The 8,323-nt window shown below is 37.6% G+C and overlaps 1 non-coding gene across 1 annotated transcript; it reads right to left on the bottom strand.

Annotated features, from left to right (window-relative positions):
• Nucleotides 1-1,672: 1,672 nt before the first annotated feature.
• On the bottom strand, nucleotides 1,673-1,779 carry LOC145038196 (small nucleolar RNA R71). The gene has a single exon (XR_013679258.1). It is a non-coding gene; the product is annotated as a small nucleolar RNA R71 (small nucleolar RNA).
• Nucleotides 1,780-8,323: the final 6,544 nt, after the last annotated feature.

The raw sequence follows: 8,323 nt of genomic DNA, 5'->3' as shown, positions 1-8,323 counted from the left end.
CTCTTATGCATTAACCATAACTATTTTCTGTTAATTGTTAAGTAATTAAGCTGCATGAACATCTCTTGATTGCTTATCTCATATAATTTATGTGAACACATTGCTATATGCCTAGGAATAATGAATATGAAACTAGGATTAACTAGAGAATGGGTAAATTAATGTGTGAGCTTGTATGATACACCATCAACGAAAGGTTAATTGAATCACCAATTTAATTAGATAATTACAAGTCTTATTTAACCCGAATAATTGAACTAGGGAATTTGTTAGTTTAATCACTTGATCACTGCTTAAATTAATCTATTTTCTAAGAATTGGTAATAACGAATGTGAATCTAATCACCATAGTTGGTAACCAAAAACAATTAATCTATTACATTATCATAAATATTAACCATAGGAGTAAATAAATCAAACCTAAATAGAAACCCTTTTGATCATTGAAATTAGTTTTTTTACGTGTTTTCAACTATTAGTTGATTAATTAAGTTTTTAGTCTTGCAAAATTAGAGAAAACCCTTCCTTTTATTAATTGTTTTTTTAGATAATTATAGTATTTAGTTTAATTTACCGTTTCTTGTGTTCGATACCCTTCTTACCTAATTATTATACCACCAATTGATAGGTACACTGTCTTTTGTGTGTTAGATTTATGTTTAAAAGTAGGAATAAAACTAGTTGAGTTCACACACATCAAGTTTTGGCGCCGTTGATGGGGAACCGTTCAAAAATTAATACTAATTTCTAGTTTTATCAACCCTTTGTCTGAGACTCTTCTTGCACAAAGTTACTTCTTAAGTAATTTAGCTATTAGGCTAAGTTTTATTAGTTTTTTATTTTTAGAAATTTTGTTCAATTTCCTTTTGTTTTTGCCTTGAACTCGCCGAGTGCAGTTGCAGCTACTCGGCAAGTCCATTGCTGTTTCCAGTTTTGTGTTTTATTTCGATTTTTTTTTCTTTTTACGTGTGTTTCTTGTTTTGATTTCAATTTTACATGAACTGAGGATCCAACACATATTTGGTCCCTCCATTTGAAGACCGGAAATCCACACTTAGAAAAAATAAAGATAAAGTAATTAAAAACAATCACCTGCCAAAGAAATCACCATTCAAAGACCTCAAATAAGTTTTTGGGAAGAAAAAGGATAAGAAAGCAGGTGAGGCCAGCAGTCAACAAAGCGAAGGAAGTAAATTAGAGAGTTTTGAAGATAATACAAAAAAAAGTTGAGATTTAGTACGATTACGGATCCAAATCCGAAGAAGAAAGCGAGTTTGAAGACGAACCCGTTAACCCCATGGCTAACATCGATGAAGTTCCCATGGAAGAATGGAAGAAAATGATACGTGACGATACCGGCCTGGGACCCATCATTCCCGCTACTTCCACTTTCGAACTAAAGGGCCACATACTTGATCAACATAAGGAAATCCCTTTCTACGGGAAAGATCATGAAGACGCCTACAAGCATTTGGATGAGGTCAACAACGTAGCTAATTATTTTAATGTTCCAAATGTGCCTCACGAAACTGTGCTGCTTCATATGCTTCTAGTCACATTCAAGGGTGCTGCAAAGGATTGGATCAAATCACTACCACCAGGATCCATCACTACATGGGCTAAAATGAAGGAAGAATTCATTGATCAATTTTGTCCTCCCTCGAAGATAGCCAAATTGAAAAAAGCCATTGCCAACTTTAAGCAACAAGTTGGAGAATCCTTATACAAGGCATGGGAGAGATACAAAGGTCTACTAGGAAATTGCCCACATTGTGATCTTAATAGCCAATAAGAAGTCTGCATTTTTTTATGATGGAGTGAATGTGACCACAAGGCAACTCCTTGATTCACAAGGACCTCTCACAAAGAAACCACCCCCGGTGATCAAAGAACTAATTGAATAATTCTCTAAGAATTCTAGGGAATACCACAACCCAAGGAATGACTTGACTCGAGGGGTGATGAACTTCATTACCGATGACATGGCAGTGATGATGGCAAAGTTGAAAGCAATGGACCAAAGAATGACTAAGATGGACCAATCCATCTATGCTATAAGGGTGGGATGTGAAAACTGTAGAGGGCCCCACCTTACAAAAGATTGTGACCTTGATGAGAATGGGAACCAGAAGGTACAAGTGTGCTATTCAAGTGGAGACAGGTATGATGATAACTGGCGAAAACCCAAGAAAGAATGGCTACCATATGATGAATATAAAAAGATAAGGGAGGAGAAATACAAGCAAAAAGATAGAAGATTTTATCAAAAGGAGGAACCGGTACATGGAACGAAATCATATTTGGAAGACATGCTTACAAGATTCGTGGTTGCATCCGAGAAAAGACATAATGATACCGATGCTACACTCAAAGATCAACAAAATATGTTGAGAGAACACCAACTTATGATGAAATATCAACAAGCCCTGCTTAGAAATCAACAAGTGTGACATCCCCAAAATCTCGGCCAGAAAAGACCGATCTTCATTTATGCTTTTAAAATAATTTCAGAGTAAATCCTTTTGATTTGAAAGAGTTGCGGAATTTGTTCCCAAAAACAAAGCATGATAAAACAATGTTTATCAAAGCATTTCATAAAAGAAATGTATTTTCATTATATAATCAAAACTCGGGGTGTCATGTTCCGATACTGACCAATAAGCATAAACGATAACATTACAGGTCATTCAACAAATATATACATATGCAGACTTGTAAACAAAACAACTTGATGGTTCATCCATCTTACGCCCTTGCGCCACTTCCTGTAATACAAATAAAACTGAGTGGGTCAGGCTTGGGAGCCTGGTGAGCATATAGGGTTTTCAACCTACAATAAATAAATTATATTTAATTTCACCAACCAATCACTATCCCGATTACCCATTCCCATTATCCTCACTTTACGTCCCTAAAACAACATCTATCTCAAGGGACCTAATCTAGGATTTTCATCGGGACGGACATTACTGCTAAGGGGTTTCCTCAACAATAGATACACTAAAGGCAACCATGAGGGGGATAGAGTACACCGGTGAACACATCGTTCACAACACCTACAGGTTATGAACCTGCTAGCGTTCCACGAGACTGTCTAGAAGGAGTTTGTGGTCGTTATCCATACTCCGATGAATAACTAGGTCAACAACAACAACATCGAGGCCTCTCATCTGTTTATTACACACCAACTATCTACCCATGTTCTACCCAACATATTAGTAGATAAAAATATATATTTTTATACATACTTTAAAACCTGTATAGAATTTTCATCCAATACATATTTCACATAATAGATGAGGCATACCCACATAACACGTATTTCATAGAAAACAAATCAGATCTATGAGATTAAAGACAGTGAATATACATTCACGTACATAACAACAAAATTATACACATAACACGTATTTCGTATAAAATACTTCATAATTATGTGTTAGAAGAAATTAACTACACACTCACTTGATCAGAAGATGATCGAACAACACTACAACTTACGAAAGTAGTAATCCTCAACAGATCTGGAAGATCTCTACAAAAATCGAACTTCTCGCAGGCAGAGCTTTGGCTCGGAAACCGCACTTCTCGGGATCTTCGGGATCTCGGGACTTGCTTCGGGATTCGGGAATATTACCAGGGCTTCGGGGTATTTCTGGCATGCAAATCGAGGTAAAATGGGAGAGAGAAGAGAGAAAAATAGCAAAGAAACTCGGCAGCCTCGCATCCTATTTATAGGAGGCTGGAGCCTCGGAGTACGCGGGGCGTACAGCCTTACGCGGGGCGTACTGCCTCCGAAACGTAAGCGCATGCGTCATCCGAAGTCCTCGAGTGCGAGTGTCGACATTCTTCGCTGTACGCGGGGCGTACTCCGGATGAGTCCGGTGACTCGCCTCCGGATAATACCGAGACTTAATAATTAAATTTAATTATTAATTATTTAGTAAACTTCGAAAACTCCTATCTTCCTCATACGAACTCCGTTTTCGAGGTTCTTTATATCCACGTGAAGGTGAGACTATGCTCTACAACTTTCGTTTAGACTCCGTCGGCTAATTTTGAATTTATTTTTATTATTTATTTTTAATAGGCCAAGACAGAAAATTTCGTTATAAATTCATAACTTCTTAGTTTGACGTCCGTTCTCGCCTAACTTTTTATCGCCTTGATACTAACAACGAGATCTTCGAATCTCATTTAGCTCACTAAGGATAAATATCGCTCTAACATAAATTGCACTTTTTACGTCATTCAGCGTTGCCGGTTCTGTCGCGAAACTTTGACAGGTCATAACTTCTTTGTTATAACTCGGATTTCGGCATTCTTTATATCCTCGGAAACCTTGTTTCAACTACTACAACATTATCTAAAGATATCATGTTTATTTTATACTTAAATTTTGACGCTTATTTTTATTCTTAATTAATTAAACCAGATAATTAAGCAATTATGCACAAAACACATAATACTCAAATAAGACACTTCTATTATTTCAAAACGGGTTACAAAGGTTAACCTAGACTATTATATCATCATTAGTGACAGGCCCCGAAACACAGGCGTTACAACAAGAATCTATCCTCAACATAGAGAAACAGTTGGGCCAACTTGCTCAACAAGTAAATGAGAGAAGACCGGGTAGACTTCCTAGTAATACCGAAAGTAACCCAAAAGGTGCACATATAAATATCATAAAAACTAGGAGTGGGAAGATTATAACTCCCCTGGCCCCTATTCAGCAAGAAGACCCCAAGGTGGTGCAAGAGGAAGAAGTAGAACCTAAAGAATCACAACCTATCGACTCAACTCTCCGAGTCGATGATATGGACTCGGCAAGTCCCCCACCTGAACATAAAAGTTTGCCTCCTGTAAAGCCATACCAGCCTCCACTTCCATTTCCTGCTCGAGCTAGACAAGAAAATAATGAAGTTGACTACCAGAAGTTTCTAAAACACATAAAGGCCCTCCAGATTAATATGCCATTCATAGAGGTGGTTTCACAAATGCTAGAATATGCAAAAATTCCTGAAGGAGATTTTAACCAATAGAAAGAAGATGGAAGAGGTCAAGAAAGTGGTCCTCAATGAGAATTGTTCAGCTGTGATGTTGAACAAAATACCTAAGAAGAAGGGTGATCTGGGAAGCTTAACATTGCCTTGCTAATTTGGAAACTTAGCTACCATCTATGCATTGGCCAATTCAAGGGCAAGTGTTAATCTCATGCCTTACTCATTTTTCAAAAAGTTAGATCTTCCGGAGCCAAGGCTAATTCGAATGGCGATTCACCTAGAAAGTAAAACGGTCACATTCTCGAGAGGGATATGTGAAGATCTATTAGTAAAGGTTGATAAGTTCGTGTTTCTTGTGGATTTTATAGTACTAGACATGGAAGCGAATCCTTAAGTCTCGATCATACTTGGAAGACCTTTTCTTAACACCGCAAGTACTATAGTTGACATGCAAGACTCTAAACTCACTCTTCGGGTAGGAGAAAATTTGGTTATTTCAGGGATTGATCAAGCAATGAAACATCCGCGAAACAGTGATGATACCGCGTTTTCTGTTGATATGTTAGAAGAATTAATGGAGGAATGGAACGAAGATGAGCCAAATAAGTCCATTATCACGCATGGATAAGAATTTGATTCGGAAAGAGACCTGCTAGAAATAGAAAGACTGCTCAAGGAAGTTGAGTATAATGATCTGATCAGAAATGCAGAACACCCGACTCGCCGAGTATCCTCGATCTACTCGACGAGCCCGCCTGAAGAAACCCGACTAGTCGTGGAATTTACGAAGGACTCGACGAGTCCCCTCACTGGACTCGACGTGTTCAACATTCAGAATACAAAAACTGAACTTAAAGCACTACCAGATCACTTAGAGTACACGTTTATTGAAGAAGGACAACAAAAACCTGTAATTATAGTTGTTAATTTGGCCAAGCATGAAAAATAAAGTCTAGTGGGTGTGTTAAAGAAGAGGCAAGGTGCTATAGCATGGAAGATAACCGACATTAAAGGAATTTTTCCAACCTATTGTTCTCATAAAATCAAGTTAGAAGATGGAGCTAAACCGGTAGTTCAACGCCAAAGAAGACTTAACCTGAATATGCAAGAAGTTGTAAAAAAAGAGGTGGTTAAACTACTCGATGCCAAAATCATTTACTCAATCTCCGATAGCCTGTGGGTGAGCTCAGTGCAAGTGGTACCGAAAAAAAGAGGCATGATGGTAGTGGCCAATGAGAATAACGAATTGATTCCAACGAGAATGGTGATCGGGTGGCAAGTTTGCATAGATTATAGGAAGCTAAATGATGCCACATGCAATGATCACTTCCCTTTCCCTTTTATCGATCAAATTCTCGAAAGACTCTCCGACCATTTATATTATTGTTTTCTTGATGAGTTTTCGGGGTATTTTCAAATTCAGATCGACCCCCAAGATCAAGAGAAGACCACTTTTACATGCCCGAGTGGAACATTTGCATATAGATGCATGCCTTTTGGGTTATACAACGCACCAACTATTTTCCAAAGGTGCATGATGGCCATTTTTCATGATATGATCGAAAAATTTATGGAGGTTTTTATGGATGATTTCTTGGTATTCGGGTCGTCTTTTGAAGATTGCTTATCTAATTTGGACTTGATGCTAGCTAGATGCGAGAAGACAAACCTTGTCCTTAATTGGGAAAAATGCCACTTCATGGTGAAAGAAGGAATTGTCTTGGGTCACAAAGCTTCAAGGAAAGGGATAGAAGTGGATAGAGCAAAAGTAGACACAATAGCTAAGCTACCCCCTCCAACTAATGTAAAAGGGGTAAGGAGTTTTCTTGGCCTTGCGGGATTTTATCGGCGCTTCGTCAAGGATTTTTCGAAGTTTACTAGACCTTTGACTCAATTACTATTAAAGGATATCCCATTTGAATTCTCTAAGGAATTTCATGAAGCATTTCATTTGTTAAAGGAAAGATGAACCACTAATCCTATCATGATAGCACCAAATTAGAATCTTCCTTTCGAGCTAATGTCTGATGCAAGTGATTATGCTGTGGGGGCTGTTTTGGGACATAGAGTTGACAAGCATTTTCAGCTGATCTACTATGCAAGCAAGACATTGAACCCAACTCAAGAGAACTACACTACTACTGAGAAGGAGCTACTAGCTGTGGTTTACGCTTTTGATAAGTTTTGCCCTTATTTAGTGTTATCCAAGACTATAGTTGTTACCAACCATGCAGCCCTAAAGTATCTTTTTGCTAAACAAGATGCTAAGCCCCCGATTGATACGTTGGGTCTTACTTTTGCAAGAGTTTAACATTGAAATACGCAATAAAAAGGGATAGAAAACGTAGCGGCCAACCATTTGTCAAGATTAGAGAATCCGCATTTGGAGAAGTTGGAAGAAAACAAGATTGGAGACGATTTCCTCGATGAATACCTTTTAGTAGTATCCCAAGAAATGCGATGGTTTGCGGACATAGCTAACTACTTAGCAACCAATTACATTCCAAAAGCTTGACCCTCCAACAAAAGAAGAAATTATTTTCAGAAATTAAGTAGTACTTTTGGGATGAGCCATATCTCTTCCGAAGCTGTGCAGACGGAATGATAAGAAGATGTGTATTTGATGGGTTTTAGCCATAAGAACTTTCGTATGTGCGCATGCAAAACCCTAACGCTTGGATCTAGGCTTTCTAATCAAACATGCTTTGAATCCAAGACTTCTAATGACTATTTAGGTGTAATAACAATATTGAAACAGATCTAGAATCATACCTTTGAATTCCTTGTTGATCTTGTTGTCTTGGAGCTTCTAGAGTCACAATTGTCACTCCTTTAATGGCTTACAAACACCAAATAGCAAGGAGGATGATTTGAGAGAGAGGAGAGGGGAGGAATTCGGCCAGAGTATCTTTACTTTGGATGGGGTACCAAATTCTCTATCCCATAGGGTCTATTTATACTTGTAGACTCCTTAAGGGTTACAGCTTAAACCCTAATTGGATAACTTAGACTTTAAGTGATCCGAATCCTTACTTTGGATAACCCTTGGATGAATTTGAGGCTATCCCAAGCCCTAGAATTCGTCCATCCTCTATCCAATAAGGATTTAAAGTCTAAAGTGTAACTATCAAACAATTGACAGTTTATACCCTCTTATTTAATTAATCTCCTTAAGTCACCAAATTAATACTAATTAATCTATGACTTATATTAATCAAATAACTATATATTATTCTTTATATTATTCTCATAATATACTAATAATATTTACTCTCTATTAATAAATCATCCTATCAAGTTGCTATGGTGAAGGC

Source organism: Lactuca saligna, chromosome 3, assembly GCF_052625555.1.
Source record: "Lactuca saligna cultivar CGN05327 chromosome 3, ASM5262555v1, whole genome shotgun sequence".
NCBI classification, from domain to species: Eukaryota; Viridiplantae; Streptophyta; class Magnoliopsida; order Asterales; family Asteraceae; genus Lactuca; species Lactuca saligna.
This window is presented reverse-complemented; position numbering and strand designations above follow the sequence as displayed.